The sequence below is a fragment of the Arvicola amphibius genome, chromosome 7 (genome assembly GCF_903992535.2).
Source record: "Arvicola amphibius chromosome 7, mArvAmp1.2, whole genome shotgun sequence".
Taxonomy (NCBI): Eukaryota; Metazoa; Chordata; class Mammalia; order Rodentia; family Cricetidae; genus Arvicola; species Arvicola amphibius.
In genome coordinates, this window is record NC_052053.1 from 102915440 (window position 1) to 102941697 (window position 26258).

The window sequence follows — 26258 nt, forward strand, 5'->3', positions numbered from 1 at the left end:
AAAACTGAGTCCTCCTGGGGTTACATTGATCCCTGCACAGTCTTAAAAATAAAGCCATCACCACCTACCTGTGATATATTTATAAAGATTAGGGCCTGGCAAAAGCCAAAAGATATTACTGGCAAACTGGTAAAACCTAGAAAGTCAGGTTATGAACCCCCTAAGGTGGCAAGCCCCAAAACTCCAGTTTTCCCAGAAATTTCTTTGATAATCTCAAAGATAAAGGTCCAGGAGGCAGCAGAAGTCAGTTCCTCAGTGTTTGGGATGCGAGAAGAGTATATCCATTAATTAACCATTCTCAAAAAAAAAAAATAATAACCATTCTCAACCAGACATAGGTCAGGACTCCTGGGTACGCCAAGATCCCAGGGAGCCCCATATTAGGTTGGAATAAAAGTAATCAAACAATAAACTCTACTTCCAATTCTAATAGCTGTAAATGGGACCAACCTAAACTCACCCATGGGAACTTCATGGGAAGAGTGCCTATTTAATGACACCATGATACTCCCCTATGCAGGTTCCTCTACACAGAAGGTTAACTGCAGGAATGGCAGTCGAATGTATTTCCAGGCCCAGAGACTACCTGGCTTGCTTGCATTAATGACTTAACCAAGAAGTACGTATTTTCTGAATTGTTTACACTGGAGAAGCCATTTCTTTGCGTGCTCATGCATGTTATACCACAGGAGTTCATCAATAATGAAGAAGAGGGCAGGGTCCACCTAAATCTACATTGTGGGCTTCCCCATGCACAAGGATGAGCTCGTTCTCCTGCTGGTAGGAGCAGATGTCATGGGCTCCACTAGGGTTGGAACATCGACCCTGTATCAAAATAAATTTAAAAACCGACAACGAAGCAAGGCATGGATGAGACAGGACCGGACCATCATGGACTATAAAAAACAGGGTCTCCTGGGCCCGAAGCAAAACTACCTCCAGATTCAATAACTGTTTTATCCCTGACAAAGGGAGAGCTCCTGTCACCTTCCGTTACACCGTGCGGGCGTGAAAGTCGGGTACCACTCATTCAAACCGGCCTGTGCCGCTAGGCTTTGTGATCACGTGGTGACTTTGGGTCTGCCAAATCCTGCCTCACCCTCAGGAGGAGTCCCCTAGTCTGCGTAACAACTTTCTACTCCAGTCCGATGAAGCCAAGGAACTGCTGGAAACCCCAGTGTCATCTTCAAGAACCGGGCAAAGCCACATCCGCATGAAAAGGCGGAACTCACGTTGTTCTTGTCGTCTATTGGTCACACATCCAGGAAGCTGGGTGGCAGGGACTTCCGTTAACCTGACCTAGGAGGCGGTGTTATACGGCGCTCCGCCCCCTCGGCTGAGTCACGCATGCGCAGGCTTCCTGCCCTCGTCCAATCGGAAGATAGCGAACGAAGCCGCGCTGCTCCCGCTTCTTCGGCGCCCGCGGTTGTGGACCGCCTCTCTTCTGTGGACCAATCCGCTTCGGCTTCCTCTATGATATTCTCCAATCAGAGGCGGAGGGCGGAGATCCGGCCGGCCGTGGGCAGAGCGTGGTTTTTCTCCAGCTCCAGTGTGGGGTTTGTTTCTGAGGTACTTTCTGCTGGGCCGGGCGGGGTGACGAGCATGGGCGGCCGCTCTCTCTACCGGCGGCCGCCGCGCGAGATGCGCGTGGAAAGCTCTGGGCGGGGAGCCCGGAGGGGAGCGGGCGGTGCGGGAGCGCGGAGCACGTGCGCGCACGGGAGGCCGAGTGGGTCTCTTGAGTGTCAGGCTGTGTGGTCGATGACGGGTAGGTAGCCCCTGCTCGCTCATGCCTGCCCTTCCTGCACTCACTGCACACCCACCTCTGGCTCTCGCCTCTTTCGCTGTCAGAAAGCAGATTTTCACTTAGGAAACAAAGCCAAGGAATACACTGTATGCCGTGATGCCAGCTTCTATGCGATGACTTCCGTGTGTCGTGTGTGGCATGTAGACCACACAGCTATCTGCAGAGCTCGGTGCTGGCCCGGTATGATGGTGCACACCTGTGTTCCCAGCACTGGCCGGGAGACTGAGGCAAGAGGATGTCTGAGTTGCCAGGCAGCCAAAGCTTCCTAGCGAAACTTTGTCTCACACATAGATACACACGCACACACAACTCACAACAAAAAACACTCAAGAAGTAGATGCTGTCGGCATGCTCATCTTCATTTGAAAAAAATTATATTTTGTGTGAACCTTAGCTTTTTCAGTTGCACGATTAAAATCAGTCTTAATAAATTGCTTCTTAGTGTTGTGATAATCCAATGAGAAATGGACTTAAAGTATACGTTACTGCTATCAGGTCTGCTTGTTTCTGCTGGTGTAATAGCATCTGCACAGGCTAGAACTGTACAAACATGCAGCCTGGGAACACTGTGAGATACCTCCGTGTGGACTATTTTCCAGCCTGTCGGGTTCGGGATAGTATTTATTGTCCAGAGAACAAAGTGAGCAATGTTTGGTTTGTATTTTTACCTTAGATATTCTATAACATTTAAAGCAAAAGTAAGCCCGCAATACTTGCTGACTTTTCTTTCACTTCCAATCAGTGCAGTTTTGGAGTTGTGTCTTTGTTTAAAGTCATGCCCATATTTTCTGCAGCTTTTTCTTTTTTTTCTTTTCTTTTCTTTTTTTTTTTTTTTTTTGTTTGTTTGCTTGTTTTTTGAGATAGGGTTTCTCTGTAGTTTTTTTGGAGCCTGTCCTGGAACTAGCTCTTGTAGACCAAAGAGGCCTTGAACTCACAGATCCACCTGCCTCAGCCTCCCAGTGCTGGGATTAAAAGTGTGTGCCGCCACCGCCCTACTTGCTTGCTTTTTTGTTTTGTTTTTGAAACAGGGTTTCTCTGTGTGACTAGAGCAGTCCTGCAACTCGCTTTGTAGACCAGGCTGGCCTCGAACTCAGAGAACTTGATGTTTTCTCAAATGCTGGAATTAGGCCTTCACCATCAACTCCACCTGCAGCTTCTATTTATTACAAATAGAACTGAAGACATAGCTTTTTTTTGTTGCTGTTGTTGTTTGAGACAGGCTCTCAAACTATGTAGCTTTGGGTGGCCTAGAACTTTGTAGACCAGGCTAGCCTGAGCTCAGAGGCCCACCTGCCTCTGCCTGCTGCCTGCCACTGCCAGTGCTAGATTTAAAGGCCAGCGCCACCAGGGGAAACTTAAGACATTGCTTTTGTGCTTTTCTACTCTAATACTAAAGAAAATTAACAAAATAAACAAAATACAAACCCTCCATTTTCAGTGGTCTCTTTAAAAACAACAACAAAGGGAAAAACTCGGGTCTCATGATACTCAGGCTAGCCCAGAACTTGCTGTGTAGTTGGGAGTGACTTTGAATTTAGAGTCCTCCTACCTCCCTAACTCTGCAGTGTTGGGATTGCAGGTGTGTACCCAATGACCATATGACATGGTCCTGAGGATTGAACCCAGGGCCTTGTGCACACTAAGCACACTGTACCAACTGAGGCACATCCTTGGTGCAGGTGATGTCTGTGTAGTTATTTGCTTGATAACAAAAAAAAAAAAATGAGACTATGTATATTAGTGAAATGGAATCTTTTCATGCTAGTTCAGGTTAATACCTTAGAGTGGATTATTGTACAAACCACTGCTAAGCTTTCTGTTTTTAAATATTATATTGCATTTATAGTGTGTGCGTGTGCCACACATGACACTGCCACTATGGAGACCAGAAGACACTTGGGAATCCACTCTCTGCTTCTGCAGTGTAGTTTCAGGGGATCAAATGTAGGTCAGATCAAATCTCACTGGCCCTGTTTTTAAGACATTCTCACACTGTACCTGAGGCTGTCCTAAGTTCACTGTTTATCTTAGGCTGGCCTCTAATCCTCCTTCCTCATAAGCCACCATAGCTGACTACTCTTCAGCTTTTGGAAGGGCTTCTTAGTTTCATATGGCTGCTTAACAAATTACCACACACTTAGTGACTTCAGACAGCACCTGGATGGTAGCACACACCTTGAATCCCAGCACTTGGGAAACAAGCAGGTGGATCTCTTGTGTTCGAGGCCAGCCTGGTCTATAAGAGCTAGTGCCAGGACAGAACTACACAGAGAAACCATGTTTGGGGAGGGGAAAGCATAAAATGTGGAGCTGGAGAGGTGATTCAATGACTGCTTTCTGCACAGGATATGGTGGTACATGACTTTCATTCGAGCTCTGGAGGCAGAGGCACAGGTAGAGTCCAACCTGATCTACTTAGTAAGTTCTAGGACAGCCAAAGCTACAAAGAGACCCTGCCTCAAAAAACAAAACAAAACAAAACCACTGCAAAAACAAAAAAACCTCCTGAAGATCTGAAGCTGCTTCTGGCCTTTTCAGGCCCTAGTACACAGGCATTCACAGACATGTGCACATAGGTAAAAATAAGCAGCACAAATGTATTAGCTTTCAACTTGGCTCTAAAGTATTTTACGAGGCTAATGTCAAGGTATCAGGGACCTGAAGCTTCTTGGACATCTCAGAGGTAGATGTGTTTTTCTAGCCTTTTCCAGCTTCTAGTGACTATCTGTTAGCCTGCAATTCTTTTTGCCTTTTAAAGACATTTCAACCTATAGCCCTGGCTGGCTTTGAATGCATGGTAACCTTCCTGCATTAGGCTTCCAGGTGCTGGGGTTTCATGTATGGATCATCCTGCTAGACTCTGTGTAGTTCCTTCTGACAGTCTTCTTTGGTTGGCTGCTCCCATCATCATATACTGAGTCTTGTGGCATGTAAGGCTTTCCCAGATAGTCAGAAATTATTCTGTCTCAAGATGCTGTGTGGAAGTATGTTAAACCCAACAGAATGCTGTTGGGTTCTAGGAGGTGGGTCGGACTTAAGTATCTTTGGGAGCTATTTCTCAGCCCTCCACAAAGGCTCTGATGCACAAATACCCTGTGCCAGAACTGAATGTGCAGTCGGGACTTTAAGAGAGAAAGGATAGACTTCCAGACAGCTGTGAGAGAGCTGGGCAGCTCTTGAGCACAGAGGTAACTAAATAGTCCCCTGCTGTAAAACTAGAATTGATTATTTAGAGAAGTACTATTGGATTCTAACCTACCTTAAGAATTCATGTGACTTGCAGTCAGTTCATTGATTCTGATTGATGCCATTTTGAGTTATTTATTTATGAGATCATAACATTACCGTTCTTGGGAAAGATTATGATTTATCCCGGGGCTTCTTTCCCAGTTTACTTCAGTCATATAACTTCAGGTTTTTATATATCCCCCACTTTAAGTATCATGATCTTAGGTGATGGGAATCAGCCATTCCGACAACCCAGTTTTTTGGAGTGGTAGTGCATGGCACAGGGAAGGCCGGATCTTTAGGGTAGGAGGGAAACTGGAAGCGCCAGCGTTCAAGGCCTAGTCTCAGCTGCACAGCGAGTTTGAGGGCAGCTTGAGCACATGAGACCCCATGCCACAACAGTTAACAAAACCCAGCTACTTCAGACCTCTGGGTCCTGTTGCTCCTGACGATATGCAGGAGGCTTTATGGAGAACTGGAACGATGGGGTCCCTTCTGGTCTCAACAAAAAACACGGCAGCTCTGATGACTTCAGAGTTGTTCCATCTTCACACAAAGACATCTTTTGCTAGAATTCACAGTTTTTGAGAAACATGTTTACTAAGTACAAGTATAGATACACTGGAATAAATGTATGAAAACCCAGCTCCATTCATTATATAAAAACTTGATAAAGATTTGTGTTTGGGGCTGGGCAGTGGTGGCGCACGCCTTTAATCCCAGCACTTGGGAGGCAGAGGCAGGTGGATCCCTGTGAGTTCGGGGCCAGCCTGGTCTGCAAGAGCTAGTTCCAGGACAGCTAGGACTGTTACACAGGGAAACCCTGTCTTGAAAAACAAAAAAACAAAAAAAAAGAGTTGTGTTTGGTTTGAGTAGGTGGGGAAAGGACCAGGAGGAGCATGCATGAGAGAAGTTTCTTGTGGATCAGGCCCTAGAAGTGGCCTGCATTATTTTCTTTAGCACTCCATTGGCTGATGGAGGACTCTCATTGGTTAATAAAGAAACTGCCTTGGCTTTTTGATAGGGCAGGATCTAGATAGGTGGAGTAGACAAAACAGAATGCTGGGAAAGAGGGAAGTTAGTCAGATGCCTCAAGCAGTCGCCATGCCTCTCCTCTCTGAGCCAGATGCGATGAAGCTCCGGCCCAAGATGGACATACGCTAGAATCTTCCTGGTAAGCCACTACCTCGTGGTGCTACATAGATTATTAGATATGGGTTAAAGCAAGATATGTGAGAATTAGCTAATAAGAGGCTGAAACGTATGGGCCAGGCAGTGTTTAAAAGAATACAGTTTTCGTGTAATTATTTGGGGGCATAAACTAGCCAGGCGGCCGGGAGCCGGGCGGGAATGCAGCCCACAGCTCCTCACTACAATTGGCTAGAAGTCTTTGGCATGGCTGCATATAACTAACCTGATTGTATGCCTACCTATTGATCTGTTGTGCTAGCAGTTGGCTAAGCAGCAGCTCAGTTAGCCACATACTTATAACTTGCCCTCAAAGAGTCCCTAGTTTCTTAATCCTTTAAATTCTCCATTGTGCTGGGGGCACTGTGGGGTTCACCTTTAATCCCAGCATAACAGGCGCTCTGTGAGCTCAAGGCCAACCTGATCTAGGCTAGCTAGAACTACATAAGGAGGCTCTGTCTCAAAAACAAAACCAAATAAATAAAGTCTCCATTGTTGTTTAGATGTCTCTAGACAACACGGTTGTGCAAGAGTTCCTCTGAGGCTGATGCTAGTGATCCATGCTACTGTTGGATCCACAGCAAAAAGCTGCTCCGATGAAATCTGGGCTTACAGTCAGAAACTGCAATTACAGTTTTCTGTGTCCTGGCTGAGTAGCGAATGAAATGACAACATGACCACTTTAAGGTAGAAGACTATACATGACCAGTAGACTAAACCAGGCCTGGGGGGAGGGGAGACAGGGATGCCAGAGAGGAAGAGAATGGAGAGCCAAGAAGGCAAAGGAGAGAGAAGCATGGCCAAAATGTCAGTGTTACATAGAAATGGGGGGAAGGGAAACAAAGTTGGGGTTTAGAATAGGGGATGGGGTGAGAAGAGCTGAAAGGAGACTGGAACTTGCTTCGTTGAGGCCAATAAGTGCTTTGGTATGCTAATAGGCCCCACCGTTAGCCCTTTGTCCAGGATTTCTTGGACCTGAGAAGCAGGTAGCTTGATCAGTCTCTTCAATGTTTTCCATTAACTTTATTCAATGTTATTAACTGTTAATTTATTTTTGACATACGGTCTCATACAGACATGTCTCATCAAGGCTGGGTGGATTGTGTACCTGTCCCCTCCCCCCAATCTTTCTGCCTCTGCCTCTCAAGTGCTAGAACTAAAGGTGTGGGCTGTCCTGTCATTCTCTCTCTCTCTCTCTCTCTCTCTCTCTCTCTCTCTCTCTCTCTCTCTCTCTCTCTCTCTCTCTCGTTTTTGTTCAAGGCAGGGTTTCTCTGTGTAGCCCTGGCTGTCCTGGAGCTCATTCTGTAGACCAGGCTGGCCTCAAACTCAGAGATCCACCTGCCTCTGCCTCCGAAGTGCTGGGATAAAACTGTGCCACCACCGCCTGGCAAACCTAAGGCCTGTACGTGCTAGTTGCATACAAACAGCTACACCCTCAAGCTCCTATTTTCTCTCTCCTTAAAACATTGCCTTACTTTGTAGCCCAGGCTAGCCTTGAACTCAATATCCTTCTGCTTCAGCCTCTGGAGTGTTGGAATCACAGACATCAGTCCCTGAAGTAAAGGGAGGGAGAAGTAGTAAGACCATGGGGCAGGAAGGCTCTCTGCAGGTCCGTGTTGATCCAGGAGCCCTTTCCTTTTTCCCTCTCTAGCATCAACTCACTGCAATCATCCTTGGTCTAGGGACAGTTACAAACCGTGTATTCCTTCAAGTTACACATCACAGCGGTTTCCATGCCTCCTGTTAAACGATGCACAGAATTAAAGAATAAAAGAAGGCTACTGGGGCTGGAGAGATGACTCAGAGTTTAAGAGCACTGGCTGCTCTTCCAGAGGTCCTGAATTCAATTCCCAGCAACCACATGGTGGCTCACAGCCATCTGTAATGAGATCTGGTGCCCTTTTCTGACATGAAAGCATACATGGAAGAAATGTTGTATACATAATAAATAAATAAATCTTTTTTTAAGAAAGGCTACTGTATTTTCCAGATGTTTTCTGAAAGCTGCTGGGTGTTCATCTTCCTCTAAGTTTGAAAAAGTTATTTAATAGTTAACATTTCAATAACTTTTGCAGTCTTTTAAGATTTAAAATGTTAGGCAAAGGAAAGGAGGAAAAAAGACACTTGTCTTCAAGGACTATTAAATTTAAGTGGGTGTATGTTGAAATAAATGATGGCTAGAATCTCTATTTCTTTGATTACTTATTTGACCAGCTTTCTGTAGTTCAGATTGGCTTCTAACTTGTTATCCTACTTCAGCTCTCTTCTCTTACACACACACACACACACACTCTCGCATGCACAAACTGCATGTTCTTGCTCTCTTGCTCTTTCTTGATTGCTTGCTCTCCCCTGCTGCTGAAGATTGAACTGAAGGTCTTATGCATGCTAGATGATCCTACTACCACTTTACTATATCCCCAGTCCTACTGTTTGTCCTTTTAGATGTGCTGGTTGGTGGTGGAACACTGGGCCTTACACATGTTTGAGTAAGTGACTTTCCACAGAGCTACATCTCCAACCCCTTGCTATCTGAAGAAAAATTTTCTGGCTGAGTGTGGTGGCGCATAGTCTTAGGACTCTGGAGGCCAAGGCAAGCTGATCTTGGAGTTTAAGGCCAGCCTGGTGTATGTAGTGAATTCCAGGCCAGCCAGGGCTGCGTAAATAAGATTCTGTTTCAAAACAAACAAACTAATAAAAGTAGAAAAAAGAACTTAACGTTTCTTGAGTGCCTCAGAGCCAGTGGCTAAGCACACAGAATTTTAGTGAAACTGCTCTGGTTACCCCTGTGTCTGTCTTTGCTGTCTCTGCACCTTGGTCTGTTTATTTTTAACTGCTCTGTTTATGCTTCAGTTTCCCCAGCTGTGTAGTTGACTAGCAATAAGCACTTCTTAAGAAGTTGTGAATATTTGAAGGGCTTAAACCTGTACTTGGCAAACACTGTTAATTGAGTAAAAGTACTCCCCCTTGACTTTATTTGATGTTATTAATTAATAATGTGATATAAATAGCAGGTGGCTGGTTATTTTCACATTTTATTTTGTGTGTCAGACGGCAACTTGAGGGAGTCGGTTCACTTCTACCATATGAGTTCTAAGGGCAAAGGTTACCAGGCTTGGTGTCAAGCACTTTTACCCACTGAACTGTTTCTCTGGCCTGCCAGTTTTAATTATATCTCAAAATTGATTATGTTTTTACTTATTTTGTTTATTGAGGCTGGGTCTTTCTATATAACCGTGACTGTCCTGGAACTTTCTATATAGACCAGATTGGCCTTGAACTCAAAGAGATCTGCTTGCTTCTCTGTAAGCATTGCAGCTTGGATGGAAAGGTATCCTGGCAGTTGGGAGCCAAGGCATATCACAAGTCACTTTAAGTGCAGCAGCTTCCTGCTCTTCTTGTGGGAAAGTTCCCCAATGCAAGTGTAACAATTCTGCTGCTGGGGGAAGGTTTCTCCTCTAGGGGACAACTTCCCCAGCGAAAGTGTTACAGTTGGAAAGTGTTATACTTCTGCCCGCTCTGGTGAATGTTGTTATAGCTTAGCTGTGCTCCATCGAAAGTTATCACAGCACACAAACCTCACTCTTGAGATTTATCTGGAAGGAAGAATCCTCCTGGGTTTGCCTCTAGAGTGAGAGGCAGCGGCAAACAGAACAGGATACAGGGCTTTTATATAGTTTTTTTTTTTATTTGTTTGTTTGTTTGGTTTTTTTTGTTTTGTTTTATTGGTGGGGGAGAAATATGGCAGAGCTTTCCAAAGTGACTTGGGATTAGTGGATTTTTGTATCCTGATTCTGGGGCAGGATCAGGGTTTGGTGGGATTTCCTGCCCAGGGACCTCAGGGATTGGTGGGATTCTGCAACCTGCCTTTGGGGAAAGCTCAGGGTTTGGTGGGATTTCAAGACCTGGTCCTGGACAAATGTGCTATCATGTTCACCTTAACCTTACCTTTTAAACTCTACTGCATTTAGTTATAAATTGGGAGCAGCAAATGTAACACCCAGATGTGGTAGTGCACACCTGTAATCCAAGAACTTGAGTGCTGGTTTGACAGGATCTTATAGGATTCTGTCTCGGAAGACCAAGTAAATAACCGAAAGAAAGAAAAGAAAAAAATACAAACAAAAACTCATAGTGTAAAAATACTTACTCAGTAGAACTTCCTAGAAGGTTGGACAATGGACATGGTGTATGACAAGAATTCAGTGCACGCTACAGCAGTGATGCACATGAAAGACCCGGTAAATAACAGAAATGGGAATGTAGAAAAACAGGGTCCAGGGAAGATCTGATTTGCTGTTAGTCACCTTCCCTCAAAAGTAAGCCAAGGGGGCTGGAGAGATGGCTCAGAGGTTAAGAGCACTGGCTGCTCTTACAGAGGTTCTGAGTTCAATTCCCAGCAACCACATGGTGGCTCACAACCATCTGTAATGGGATCTGGTGCCCTCTTATGCAAAGTGTATATATAAAAAATAAATAAATTTAAAAAAAAGTAAGCCAAGGTAGGGCTGAAAAGATGCTCAGAGGTTAAGAGCACTGGCTACTCTTCCAAAGTTCCTGAGTTCAATTCCCAGCAACCACAGATGGCTCACAACCATCTGTAATGAGATCTAGTGCCCTCTTCTGGCCTGCAGGTGTACATGAAGACAGAACACTGTATACATAATAAATAAATAAATCTTTAAAAAGAAATAAAAGTAAGCCAAGGTAAATCTCATACAGATGTTTTCCCATAAAGCCAGCTACTGTTATCTGTAATGCTGCCAATTCCACTCATTTGGAAGGCTCTGGATGCTACCTTCATCTCCTATTGTGTTGGCTTATTTTATATATTAATTGTACTTAATGGATTTCATCATGACATTTTCATATACATAGCCATGCCATATTTAACTTCCCCCATTGTCCTCTCTTGTCCCACACCTCTAGACCCCCTTCCCCCTTGCAGCTAGACCCACCCCCATTTTCATGACTGTGCCAGTCCCAGTGAGTTTAATTAATTGCTTGCGTGAGCTTCGGTGAGGCCCTGTTGACTACACCACTGAAGTAAACGTCTCTCCCTCACCCATGTTTATACTTCTTGGCTGCTGTCAAATCTTTTTATCTTGGTTCTGATTTCTCTTAGAGCCCTTCTCCTTGGATCCTTAGTCCTGTGTTAATCAGACTTAAAGTTGTTAGCATGCATAGCAGCAATCTTTTTTCAAGTAAGGAAGAGAGAAAATGAATGTTGAAGCTATTTTTTCCATATGTTCCCCTACCTGTGATGCTTCTAGCCTTAATGTAGCACTGAATTATTTTTGAAGGTATTCTAAACTTTCTCTTGAAGACTGTAAAGTATTTTTGAACTAAGAAAGGAATTTGAGACTAACAGTCAGTCCTCTGAGCCATTCTCAAATAATGCAATTTCTGAATCATTGGGCTATTTTTATCTTAAATGATTAATGGGTAGGTTTGTATTTTATATAAAAATATAATGTTATAAAGTACTGCATTTGGAAATTCAAGATCACCCGATCCTTTTGTGAAGTAAAAGTAGCATTCTGAATACTTGCTGAGCTTCCCCCAGTAGAGTACATTAGTGTTTGTTGATGTTCTCTGCGGACAGAGAGCTGTGTAATACTGAGATCCTGACCAGTTCCTCAGCTTCTTCAACTCTGCCTTCCTGGAGTGTGCTGGCTAGTTTATGTCAACTTGACACAAGCTAGAGTTGTTGGAGAGGAAGCAGCCTCAACTGAGAAAATGCCTCCATAAGATCAGACTGTAGGCAAGCCTGTAGGACATTTTCTTAGTGATTGGTGTGGGAGGGTCCAGTACTTTGTGGGTCTGGCCTGTATAAGGAAGCAGACTGAGCTTGCTGAGCAAGCCAGTAAGCAGCACCTCGTCCATGCTTTCTGCATCAACTCATGCTGCCAGGCTCCTGCCCTGCTTGAATCCCTGTCCTGACTTCTTTGCTGATGAACAGTGATAGAGAACTATAGATAAGCCAAATAAACCCTGTCGTCCCTAAGTTTGCTTTGGTCATGGTGTTTCATCACAGCAATAGAAAACCAAACTAAGACATGGAGTTTTATGAGAATGAAGGAGTTTGGCATGAACTACTGACATTCTCAAAGCTATGGTTATGGATGGTTTATCAATATGTTACGTTTCAATTTGTTTCTTATGTAGTAACCTTTCTTAAGAAAAAAAGTGGGAGGGGAATTAGACTGTTTCTTCTGAGGCTTTAGGGTGGTTTTGTGAGCCTTCCTGTTTAATCTGCATTGTTTTACATATAGGTGAGTAATTCTTACCTTTGTCTCCTGGTTTTCCTCTACTAAGTACAGTTTGCGTTTGTGTTTGCCCACTCTCACGGGAAGTAGGGTTGCTTAGCTACAGATTGGTAGAATGCTGGGTATGAAAAGATTGGAAACCAGCTGTAGTGACACACCTGTGATCCCTGTTTGTAGGAGCAGAGGCAGGAAGATTGTGAGTTCAAGGCTTGTCAGGAACATGTAGGGAATACCAGACCAGCCAGGGTTACATGGTGAGACCCTGTCTCATAAACAACAAAAAAGAACTGTAAAATATGTTTCTTGTCCTTATAAAATTTATACTCTTTAGTAGGCAGAAGCAATGAAAAGTATGTAAAGTATAGATAATTAACACATCAATTTACTTAGCATATGATTATTGCTGCATGAATATCACAATATATTGATATCTAGAGGAAGCTGAAATTAATTTTGTGCTGGATTAATAGGAATTTTATCTAGCCAGTAGAAGTTGAAGTGAATCATGAAGCATGGGTAGGAGCTAGGTGACTAAAAGGATGTGGGATTCTTAAAGAGAAAGTAGCAATCCTTTTTCTAATTCTGTTGTTGGAAAAATATTTTACTGCCTAACACATTTACCCATTAGAATGTTGATGACCGTAAAATACAGTCATTTACCTGTAGTTCATACAGAAACACAAAATAATTATTATGATATTTATCATTATTAAAAATTTTGTTAGTCAGATGTGGTGATTTTAATCCTAACATTTGAGAGGCAGATACAGCTGGATATCTGTGAGTTCAAAGCCAGTCTAGTCTACATAGTGAGTTCTAGGTTGGCCAGAACTTTGTCTCAGAATAATTTTTTTTTCTTTTTGTTTTCTGTACTCAAGAAATAATTATGTTTGGCCAGTGATGGCACTTGGGAGGCAGAAGCAGGTGTATCTAAGTGAGTTCAAGGCCAGCCTGGTCTACAAAGTGAGTGTCCAAGGCTGTTAAAAACAACAACAACAACAAAAACCCTGTCTCGGGAAAAAGCAAAACAAAACAAAAAGAGCAATAATTATGTTTGGGTGTGGTAGTTCATGCCTGTTAATCTCAACATTCAAGAAACAGGCAGGAGGATTGCTCGGAATTCGAGGCCAGCCTTCACATTGTCTGGGACTTTTCCTGTGAAGATGTAAACAAGTATTTATTCAGTCCAAATAGGGCACAAGGACAGAGCAATGATTCTACCGAAGTCCAGCTTCCTGAGTCAGTGCCTTTATTTGGGCTACTTACGGAGTGTGAGTGGTAACTTACAGAAACAGGCAGGTACAGCTGAGAGGCAACTACATCATTGCAAAGCCTACCCCAGCCTGGGTGCTGACTAATGGATACTGCTCTTGTGAAGCTCTCAGCAGTTTGTGGAGCAGAGAGTCTCTTCTCTTCAGCAGTCTTTATTGCTTATCTAACCCTGGGGAGGGGTGGACCTTGTGGATCTGCTAAGTTTCAGGGATTTCCTGAGAGTTATGATTTAGTTATTTCCTAAGTCTTAAGGAGTGTCTCTACTGATTTCCAGTCCAGTCTGGTTATAATGTCTTAAAACCCCCTCCCTCCCAAAATAAAGAGAAAGGCTTGTGTGCTATGCATGGTTATTTTCTAGTCAGCGCGATGCTGAATTTCAGTACTTTTCATGGCAGAAAATTAGCTTCTGAGAACAAAGCTCTTTCATATTTCTCCATAGGGTTGGGTGTGGTTATGCACTGCTTGTGAGATGAATATGGAAAACCATGAGTTCAAGGCCAGCCTAGGCTACATGAAATCCTGTCTCAAAAAAAAAAAAAAGTGAGTTTATCCTATGTGAAGTAAGCATTCCTTCTCTTGTGTATAATTTTGCCATCTCTGTCCAGGATCCGTCTAGGTGCCAATTTGAGTGTTTCCCAGCCTCTGTTAGGAGCACGGCTGCTGCAGAGAAGAGATAGGAAGCGAGGGTCATCATGGAAAGGTGAATTCTGACGCGGACAGCGAGGGCCATTTTCACAGAGGATTCATTAACTAGTTTATTCTGGTCTTTTCCGGCACCAAAGGTGATTTGACCGTGAGCCTAGATGAGTAAGGTTTGAAATTGGTAGAAACAAATCATAGGAAAGCCCGTGTTTGAAATTTTGGTAGCATGGACAAGTGGGTGTAGGGGTTTAACAGACTCTAGAGTTTTGAAGAGAGATCTGAGTTGCGGTGAAAGTCTAGATGCTCACGTGGTGGAAATAATTTCTTGTCTAGGGAGAGAGAAACGTCTGAGAAAAATTCAGTTCAATTTCAGTCGTCAGAAACACCTGTTACTGTGACCATGTGGTTTGGAGACTAGAGTTCCTTCCATTCCCAGTCAGCCCTGTGTTCTATTGTTGGGTCTGCTGCTAGGTGGCAGTAGTAGCCAGCACCACGGGCAGGGAAGGCAAGGGCAGAAGTGACGGCCAGTGAGAGCAGCGGCCAAATGGCACTAAGCCGGCTTTGTTTTCAGTCATTTTTATCCTTCACGTCAGATCTGTAAAGTAAGTAAAGTGTTTTTTCTTGTAATAACGGGTGTTTACAGAATGGTTCAAGAATTACACCTCTGTTGTTTCTCTGTTAAGCTCTTTTACTGTGTTCAGAAGAGAGATGAGTTTAGAACTTACTAGATTCTCATCATATAGAACAAGTGTTTAATGCTTTATTGCACACATGTTAGAAAAGACTAAATATTTATATTTAAAGGTTTACCAGTTACTGGTTTTTGTTATATTTATTACTTTCACTTTTTTTTTCTAAGACAGGTTTCTCTTTGTAGCCCTGGCTATCCTGGAACTCGCTCTGTAGACCAAGATGGCCTCAAATTAATCACAGCCTCACAAGTGCTGGGATTAAAGACATGTGCCACCACCGCCTAGCTTATTTTTATTATTTTTAATTATATGGAGGTGTGTGCTCACATGAGTGTAGGTGCCCATGGAGGCCAGAGGCATCTGATTCCCTGGAGCTGAAGTTACAGACACTTGTGAGCTATGTTATTTGGGTGCTGGGCACCAAACTTGGAGTCTCTGAAAGAGCAGCAAAGCAGCAAGTGCTCTTAACCACTGAGCCGTCTCCCCAGCCTCACCGATTACTGTTTTGATTTACATTTCTTCATACTCTTAGGATAGTCTCCTAGCTTGGAGTGTTAAATAGTGATCCTACATATAAATGCAAAAGGTGGCATCTCTAGCTGTCGGTTTGTAACGGTCCTATGATTCTGCCTAATCTGAAGTACTTACTGGTAGATTTCCCTACTTACGATGTGGAAGCCTTAGATTTGATCATCCCTACCACTACCATCCCTCAAGTTGCTGTATTGATTGAGAGATGGGAACATGATTAAAAGTTCCTTAGAGTCCAGAAGCTTTCCTTGTCTCGCCTCATCTTAGTCTCTGGTTAACAGTGGACATTTATCATCAACATAAACACATTACAACCTCTTTCTGCTTGATTCCTCAGAGCAGCATTTTAGAGTAACATGGACAGTGAGTGCACCTGGGCACTATCCAGTTATGTGTACATGTTAAGCTGGCTAGTTTTAGTCAACACAAAGTAGAGTCATCTAGAAAGAGGGACCCTCAGTTGACAAGCTGTTGCCCCCAGATTGGCCTGGGGTGCATTTCCTTGATTGATGATTGGTGTGGAAAGACCCAGATCACATGGTCAGAGGGGATTGGATCCTCTGGAGCTGGAGTTACAGATGGTGTTGAGCCACTGTGTGGGTCTTGGGAATAGAACCTGGGTCCTCTGGAAGAATACCCAGTGGTCTCAGCTTCTGAGCCATCTTTCCAGCAACTTCGTAAAAATCGTGTTTTATGTGTATGTGTGTATGCTGCATGTGTTAAAGTGCACTATTTGTATACAGTGCCTGTAAAAATCGTGTTTTATGTATATGTATGTATGCTGCATGTATTATAGTGCACTTTTTGTATGCAGTGCCTGTAGGGGCCTCAGAAGAGGGGCTAGGACCCCCTAGAACTAGACTTACTGACAGTTGCAAGCCGCTGTGCGGTGCAGGGAAGTGGACCCAGGTTTTCTGTAAGAAAAGGAAGTGTTCCTAGCCACTTAGCCAGTTCTCCAGCACAGTATTGTGCTTCCCAACCATTAACCTACATCTCTTTTCTTAAAAACATTTTCTGGTTTATATGTGTAGGAATTTAGGATTTGATTGTGTAATGTTCTAGTTTGAGACTACTTCCAATAATGTGTTTATTCAACAGTTTTGGGTGTTAGATAGAAAAATAAAGATACTTATTCCTTGTAATCAGTTAAATATTTTTTTCTTGTACAACTTTTTTGTGTTATTCAGGGGGCCTTGTGTGCCATTGCACATGGCGGAGGTCAGAGGACAGCACTGTGGAGCTTGTTCCCTCCCACCTTTGGATTCCTGAGATGGAGTTTAGGGTGCTGGATTGATGTGGCGAGACCTTTGTTCTCTGAGTCATCAAATAGCCCCCCATCTCAACCCTGCCTTTGAAATAGGGTCTCAGCCTAGGCTGCCCTTGAATTCACTATGGAGCTGACAATAATCTTAAACTTCTTTTTTTTTTCTTCCTTTTACTGAAACTAGATTTTGTTGCCAGAAAATGGTGGCACACACCTAAAGCGAGTTCCAGGACAGCCAGAGCTGTAACACAGAGACACCCTGTCTTGAAAAACAAACACCAAGGGGATAAAAAAGAAGAAAAGAAAAAGAAAGAAAATAGATTCCCCCCCAACTAATTACAGTTTCCCCTCCTCTCCTCCTTTCAGTCTCTCCCCACCTCCCCTCCTGTCTGGATCCACACACTTTCTGTCTCGTTAGAAAACAAACAGACTTCTAAGGAACAAAAATAAAATAAAACAAAAACTAATACATTAGAATTAGACAAAACAAATGGAAGGAAAAGAACCCAAGACAAGGCACAAGAAACAGAGACCCACGCTGTAGACAGATTTTTCTTTGGGCTACCAGTTCACAAAAGAACGACATGGAGACTTACTAGTAATTATGAAAGGTTGGCCTTAGCTTAGGCTAGTTTCTAACTGGTTCTTAGGACTTAAATTAGCCCTTATCTTTTAATCTGTGTTCTTTTATGTGGCTTGGTTATCTTTACTTTGTACTGCCCCTCCTGCTTCCCCAGTGTCTGGTGGCAACCCCACCTTCTTCCCAGTGATCTCCCTGCCTGGAAGTCCCGCTGATCTCTCCCGCCTAGCTATTGGCTGTTCAGCCTTTTATTACCCCAGTCACAGCAATGCATCTTCCCAGTGTACAAATATCTCACAACACCGGGCTAGAGAGATGGCTCAGTGGCTAAGAACACTGCACTGACTGCTCTTCCAGAGGATTTGGGTTCAATTCCCAGCATCTACATGGCAGTTCACAACTGTTTGTAGCTCTGACATTCTCACACAGACATACAGGCAGACAAAACACCAATGCACACAAAATAAAAATAAATTAAAAGAAAGAAATAGAGACCCACTCATCACATTCTCAAGGATCCCATAAAAACACCAAACTGCAAGCCATAATATATATGCAAAGGGCATGATGCAGATCCATGCAGGCTCCATGCAGGCTCAGTCTCTGAGTTCATATGAGCTTTGATCATGTTATTTTAGAAGGCCTGAGTTTTCTTGGTGTCATCTATCTCCTCTGGCTCTTACACTTTCCTGCCTCTTCTTCCATGGGGTGTTCTGAACCATGGAAGGGAGGGATTTGATGAAGCTATCCCCTTTTAGGGCTAGGTCTTCCAAGGTCTCGCTCACGGCATAATGTCTCTGTATTTGTTCCCATCTGCCACAGGAGGAAGCTCTCCGATGATGGCTGAGCAAAGCACTGCATGTAGTAAAATGTCATTGTATTGCTACTTTTTTTTATAGACCCGTAGTATTTGGTTTTACCCTAGGTTCCTCAGGTTTTTGGTCATCCAAACAGTTTCATCTCGTGGAGTGGGCCTTAAATCAAATCACGTGTGATGATTATTCTCAGTTGTCAGCTTGTATATCCGGAATGAACTGCAATCTAGAAATGGAGGGCACACCTGGGAGAGATTTTCTGCTTGGTTCGAAGTGGGTGAACCCACTTCTAGTCCAGACCTTTGATCTGGCCACACCTTCTCCTGGAAGCCTATGTAAGGACATGGAAGAAGGAAGCTGTTGCTCTCTCGCCTTGCCAGCACATCCATTCCTTCACTGGCATTGGAGCCTGCTTTTTCGGGATTCCAGCACATACAGAAGACCAGCTGGGACACCCAGCCATATGGGACTGACCAACTGCTAGATTCTTGGACTTACCATTCACAGCTGGCTATTGTTGGATTAGCTGGATTGCAGCCTGTAAGTCATTCCAATAAATTACACACACACACACACACACACACACACACACACACACACACTCTATAAGTTCTGTGAGTCTTGAGAACCCTGACCAGTACATCAGGTGTTGGTTTGTTACTCCTACAAGCTTTGTGCCACCATTAACACTAGCCTGTCTTGCAGACAGGGCACCATTGTCAACCCAAGGTTTTGTGGCTGGCTTGGTATTTATGTTTCTTTTTTTTTTTTTTAGCATGCAGAATACCTTCCTGTACCAAAGATGCTAGAACATAGGAGTCTTCACTCTGCAGGCACCAACTCGACTTTTACATGTTCAATTAGTTGTGTAGGTGTTGTCTTTAGCAGTGGGGCCTTGTTATCAGTTTGTGTAGAACAACCTATAGTGTTCAACAGCCTGGGTTTGGAATTTCCCATGGGACCCCTTTGGACAACAACTCAATTACATGTAACCCAATCCCAAGACTAGAAATTTCATTTGATGACAAGAGAGAGCCAACTGTGACTCTGTCCCCCACATTATTTGGTGATTTTATTTAAATCACCTTCATATATGTATATATTTTAGGAAGCTTATGATGAATTAGATTTCCATAATACCCTTAAAATTGCCCTTAATTTTTAGCTGTTTCTTCCTGTATTCCTCCCAACTGATCTTCTGGTTCTAGCCCTACCCCACCCATCCATAATTAATTTTCCTTTCCTAATTAGATGTATCTAGCTGGGTGGTGGTGGTGTACATCTTTAATCCCAGCACTTGGGAGGCAGAGGCAGGCAGATCTCTGTGAATTCGAGACCAGCCTGGTCTACAAGAGCTAGTTCCAGGACAGGCTCCAAAGCTACAGAGAAACCTTGTCTCAAAAAACAAAAAAAAAAAGGTCCAAAAAACTAGATGTATCTATCAGCCCTAGTCCCTTACTCTGTACCTACTATCTGTGGGTCAGTGGATTGTAACTTCCTTGTCATTGATTTAATAGCTAATATCCACATAAGTGGATACATACCATGTCTCTCTCTGTATCTGGAATGCAGGATGCAGAGAGACTCTCAGGATGACTTTCTTTTTTCTTTCTAGTTCCATCCATTAACCTGAGAATTTCTTTTGGGATTTTTTTGTTTGTTTGTTTTGGGTTTTTGTTTTGTTTTGTTTTGTTTTTGTTTTTCGAGACAGGGTCTCTCTGTAGCTTTGGAGCCTGTCCTGGAACTCACTGTGTAGACCAGTCTGGAATCAGACTCACAGAGATCCGCCTGCCTCTGCCTCTCCAGTGCTGGGTTTAAATGTATGCACCACCACTGCCCGGCTGATTTTATTCTTTTTAAAGGCTGAATAATACTCCACTGTGTGAATGCACCACATTTTCATTATCCATTCTTCTGCTGAGGAACATGTAGGTACCAACTTCTGGCTGGTATGTATAGAGCAGCAATGAACATGGTAGAGAAAGTGTCTCTGTGGTAGGATGAAGAGCCCTTTAGATGTATGCCCAAGAGTGGTACAGCTGGATCTAGAGGTAGGTTAGTTATCATCTTCCTGAGGAATTGCTACCAACTTTCACAGTGAATATACAATCTGCACTTGCACCAGCAATGGATGAGTGCTCCCCTTACTCCACATCCTCTCCAACATGAGCTGTCGCTTGTTTTATTGATGTTAGCCATTCTGATGGGTGTAAAATACAATCCCAAAGTCATTTTGGCTTCTCTTTCCCTGATGGCTAATGATGTTGAACATTTCTTTTAAGTGTTTCTTAGTCAATTGAGTTTCTCTTTTGAGAATTGTCTGTTTAGATCTGTATTCCATTTTGTAATTAAGTTACTTTCTTTTCTTTCTTTCTTTCCTTCTTCTTCTTCTTCTTCTTCTTCTTCTTCTTCTTCTTCTTCTTCTTCTTCTTCTTCTTCTTCTTCTTCTTCTCCTCCTCCTCCTCCTCCTCCTCCTCCTCCTCCTCCTCCTCCTCCTCCTCCCCCCTCCTCTTCCTCCTCTTCCTCCTCCTCCTTTTTTTTCTCTTCTTTTTTCCAAAGACAGAGTTCTCTATGTAACAGTACTAGCTGTCCTGGAACTAGCTCTTGTAGACCACGCAGAGATCCACCTGTCTCTGCCTGGAATCAAAGTGCTGGAATTAAAGGTGTGCGCTATCACCCGACTGAGTTATTTGTTTTCTTAATAACTAGTTTTTCAAGTTTGAAAAACTTTTGTTGAAGATGCTATCTTTTTTCTGGCTTCTTTGTCAAAAATCGGGTGTCTCTGGGTATGTGGGTGTATGTCAGGGTCTTCAATTTGATTCTCTTGATCAACATGTCTGGTTTTTGTGCCAGTACTTTGCTATTTTTATTACTATTGCTCTGTAATATAACTTGAAATTGGGGGTGGTATTGCTTTCTGCAGATCTTTTATTGTTCAGGATTGTTTTAGCTATCCTGCTTTTTTTGCATTTATACATGAATATGAAAATTGTCCTTTGAATACCTGTGAAGAATTGTGTTGGAAGTTTGATAGGGATTTCATTGTATCTGAAGATTGCTTTTGGTAGACTGGCTGTCTTTACTGTATTACTTCTACTGATCCTTGAACATGGGTGATTTTTCCCTCTTTTGATGTTCTCTTCAATTTCTTTCTTCAGTGCCTTAAAGTTTTTATAATAGAAGTCTTTTACTTGCTTAAGGTTACCCCAAGATATTGTATACTATATGAGGCTATTATATAAGTATCTTTCCCTCACTTCTTTCTTGCCCATTTGTCACTTGTACATAGAAAGGCTACTGGATTTTGTGAGTTAATTTTGTAACCAGCTACTTTGCTGTAGGAGTTCCCATGTAGGATTTTAGAGTCACTATCATATCATCTGCAAATAGATACTTTGGCTTCTTCCTTTCCAATTTGTATTCCTTTGATCCCCTTCAGTTGTCTTATTGCTCTAGCTAAGACCTCAAGGAGTATATTGAAGTGTGGAGAGAGTAGACAACCTTGTCTTGTTCCTGATTTTAGTGGCATTGTTTTGAGTTTCTCTCTATTGAAGTTGATGTTAAAGTTACAGGCATGTGTAAATCGCCTTTAATATGTTGAGGCATGCCCCTTATATCCCTAATCTCTCTAGAACTTTTATTATGAAGGGATGTTGGATTTTGTCAAAGGGCTTTTCTGCATCTTAGAAGATGATTATGTGGTGAATTGTTAATCTAATTAATCTTGATCAATAATTGGGAGTTAAATAATGGGGGGAAATCTGGATAATCAAAGAACTGGGATCAGGCGCCAGTTGCTTCCTACCTGTCTCCCTTCCTTGTCCAAAAGCAATGAGATCCTGTCTCTGCTCCGCCTTATCACTTCCTCTCTCTGCCTCCCAAGTGGCAGAGGCAGGTGAATCTCTATGAGTTCAAAGCCAGTCTGGTCCACAGAGCAAATTTCAGGACAGGCTCCAAAACTACACAGAGAAACCTGGTCTCAAAAAACCAAAAAAAAAAAAAAAAGGTGTGAGCCTCCCAAGTGCTGGAATTAAAGACGTGAGCCACCACCACCTGGCCTCTGTGGTTTACTAATGACTAGCTCCACCCTCTGGTCTCTAGGCAAGCTTTACTTGTCAGAACACAAACAAAATATCACACAGTAGAGATACATTCCTTATATCCCTAATCTCTATAGGACTTTTATCATGAAGGGGTGTTGGATTTTGTCAAAGGCAGGGTGTTTCAGTTTTCTTGTATCTGTTGAGACTTGCTTTGTGATCAAGTACATGGTCAGTTTTAGAGAACAAACAAAAACCACGAGGTGCCTAGAAGGTATATTCTGTGTGTTTGGGTAAAATGTCCTGTAGATATCTGCTAAGTTCACTTGGTTTTTAATGTCAGTTAGCTCCAGCATTTCTCTGTTTAGTTTTGTCTGATTTGTCTATTGATGAGTGTGATATTGAAGCCTCCCACTTTCGGTGTGTGAGAGGCAATATGTGATTTAAACAATAGTGGTTTTTCTTTTGGGTGCTTTTTGTGTTTGGTGCATAGATGTTAAAAATTGTAATGTCCTCCTCTTGGTGGGTTTTTCCTTTTAGTATATAGTGTCTTTTCCCATCTCTTCTGGTTACTTTGATTTGAAGTCTATATTGTTAGATATTAAAATGAGTACGTCAACTTGCTTCTTAGGTCTATTTGCTTGGAATATCTTTTTCCAACCTTTTACCCTGAGTGATGCCTATACTTGAGGTTAAGGCATGTTTTTGGATGCAGCAGAAGGAGAGATGTTATTTTTCATGCATTCTGTTTGTGTCTTTTTTTTTTTAAATAGGGGAATTGAGACCATTGATGTTGAGCGATAACAGTGATTCCTGTTATTTTGTTTTGTTTCAGTTTGCTGGTCTGAGATTATTTATCCTTTGTGTTGTCTTTGGTGTGCTTAATCTCTTTAGCATCTATTCACAGCAATAAAACCCTAAAACACTAGGTGTTAGGAATTTACACTTGGGAATGGGGATGAGGTGGGGTGGGGTTGCTAAGGAAGTCCATAGGAGGGAAGAAAGCAGGATGTTCTACTATGATCTGCTTGATCCCCTGAGAATGGGGGCAGTAGGTGAGGAGAGTCCTCAGCAGGCGGTCCCTACAGAGCTGGGGATTAAACACAGAGGAGTGGAAGGAGAGGTGGAGATCTGCTTAGCTGACTGGATTGGCTGATGTTGAATTTCTGATCCACCTGCCCTTACCTCCTGTGTTCTGGGTTTACAGGCATCCTCCACAATGCTGTTTCATGTTGTAGTATTGATTGAAGTTAGGACATGTGGTTGACCCTGGGAATCACATCTCCAGCCTTCTCTTTTTTTCTTTTTTCATTTTAAAGACTAGGTCTCAGATAGCCCTACTGTCCTCAGATTTGATGTATAACCAAGGCTGGTGTTGTAGTTTGAATGAGAATGGTTCCCACAGGTTCATATTTTAGTGCTTGGTCCGCAGTTGGTGGAACTATTTCAGAAATATTAGCAGGTGTGGACTTGTTGGAGGAAGTTTGTCACTAGGGGTGGGCTTTGAGGTTTCAGAAGCCCATGCCATTGCCAGTTAGTTCTCTTTCTACCTAGTACTTGTGGATTGAGGTCTCTGCTACTGCTCCAGTGCCTTGCCTTCCTTCCTGCTCTCCATTATGATAATAGACTCACCCTTTGAAACTGTAAGCCCACCCCACTAAACTCTTTGTCCTGTGAATTGCTTTGGTCATGATGTCTTATTACAGCAATAAAACACCAAGACTTGAACTCCTGATCCTCCTGCCTCTACTCCTAAATGCTGGGATTAGAGGCTAGAACCATCACATACAATTCTGCTTCTCAAAGTGAATTCTGTGCACACTGTGTAGCATAATAGAGTATTTACTCTGGGGAATGAACACTTTTAAGTATTTTGTCAGGCTGTGAAGTCTAATCAGGTTTGGGCTTTGTTGTTGCTATAATTACCTTAGTCTACTACAGATTCTTTGAGCTGTGGGCTATTTCTATCTTATACATAATGTCAGGCATGAGATGTCATGGCCATAGTTTTTCTCATTGGCCATGCCTCATTCTGAGCTCCAACAGGTCCTGCCTGCCTTGGTCAAGTAGGCTTCTCTCTGTGCTCTTCCTCCTGTGATACAGGCCTTGGTCTTTACTCATAGAGGCTCATGGAAGAGGGAATATTCTTCTCCGGGGTTCTTTTTGGGTGATGAAGTTAAGATTTTTTTTCATATAAAATATCCTTATTTTCACATTTGACTGTTAAGTTATTCAACTAAAAATAGAATTCTAAGAGTTTGCAGAGATGGCTCAATAGTTTAAAGCTTATGCTGTTCTTCCAGGGGACCCCATTTCATAGCACCCACACCAGGTGACTCCCAACTTCCTGTAACTCCAGCTTCAGGGGTCCAACTGCTTTGTCTGGCCTCCTTGGGCATACGCACTTAAATGCACATACCCACGCATTGGCACATACATAAAACTAACTTTCTTTCTTTCTTTTTTTTCTTCCTTGAGACAAGGTCTCACTATTCAGCTCTGTTCTGGAACTCTCTATGTAGACTAGGCTGGCCTTGAATTTACAGAGATCCGCCTGTCTCTGCCTCCCCAGTGCTGGGATTAAAGGCATGCACTTAAAACATTTTTTAAATCTTTGATTTAAAAAAAAAACCTTTAAAAAAATGTCTAAGTTAGAAATCACCTTGACTGAGAATTTTGAATGCATTATTTGATTGCTAGGGTTACTGTTGAGAATGCTATTTTCCCTTGGTTTGCAGCTTCCTGAAATTTAGTCTTAAAATGCTTGTCCCTTGTGTGTCCCTTCCTTGCCTGCCTTTTTGGTACTCTTTTGGGTTCTAATACTCCATATCTGTTCTTCAAAGCTCTTACCTTTTTTTTTTTTTTTTTTTTTTAAAGACAAGATCTCATTACACATACAACTGAGACTGGCCACAAATTTCCAAATTTGCTGTGTATCCAGAGTGGCCTCCGGCTTGAGGTGTACTACCCAAGTGTTGTACTACAATGTGTAGCACTATGCCCAGCTCTGGCTCAGTTCCCCCACCACTGCTTCTCCCCACCGTCGATTGACTGGAGTCCAGAAAGTACCCCACCACTGAGCTTTATCCATAGCTCTGTTTGACTTTATTTATCTATTTATTTATTTATTGGATGGGGGATTAGATACCAAGATGGCCTTGAATATACTCCATAGCCCAAACAAACTTCAACTTGTGAGTCTCTTGCCTCAGTTTACCGAGCATGAATCTGCAACCCCAGGCTCATACCATCAGACCCAGCTAGCCTAGGAGACGCTTGCTGCGCATAGTCTACTCCCTTCGTCCTTCTTTTCATTCTGCTCTCAAATGTCACTTCATAGGAAAGCCTTCCAACTAAAGATTTAATCTAGATTTCCTGCCTCTTATTTCTTCCTTATTCTAATTACTTTTTTATAATACTCAGCACCAAGTAGGTTTTTCTTTCCATTTAATCAGTCTTTAATGAAAAGTGAGTGTAGATCGAACATTATACTTCTCAACTCTTCGGAAAAAGGAGAAGACATGATCTTCCTCTGAATGTGAAAGGCGCATTGAAACGATGCTTACAGCTCTCGCTGGGTCAGAAGTCACAAAGGGATTACACTGCATTATGGCAGCAGCCACTCGGGCAACGGCAGTGAAAAGGTAGCTCTCGGTATTTTTACCGGTAGAACTAGTTGTCTATGTTTGTGTTGATTGCTTCACTGTCCAGAAGAAAGCAAGGGTTATGTGTTCTTCTGCAACTTGCTCTCTTTCTTTTCACTGTATTGCCAAAGCTGGCCCTGAACACTGACTGAGACTGGGGATCGTGTTGCCTCAGCCTGAGTTCTTGGATAGGGCCATTCTTTAGGAAATGAGTAGATACAATGTTGTTAGAGCTTACCACTTGCTAACTACAACATATGTTATTTGTTAAATGTGCCATGAGCTGACT

General features: G+C 42.8%; 1 protein-coding gene across 2 annotated transcripts in view; it reads left to right on the forward strand.

Moving 5' to 3' along the window:
- Positions 1–1505: 1505 nt before the first annotated feature.
- The window catches only part of Wdr89 (WD repeat domain 89), a 37481-nt gene continuing 12728 nt past the window's right edge, over positions 1506–26258 (forward strand). Inside the window, exon 1 of one of the 2 annotated variants that reach the window (XM_038337092.1) lies at positions 1506–1569. The gene's annotated coding sequence lies outside the window, so the exon portion shown is untranslated. The other variant, XM_038337093.1, reaches the window with a different exon arrangement.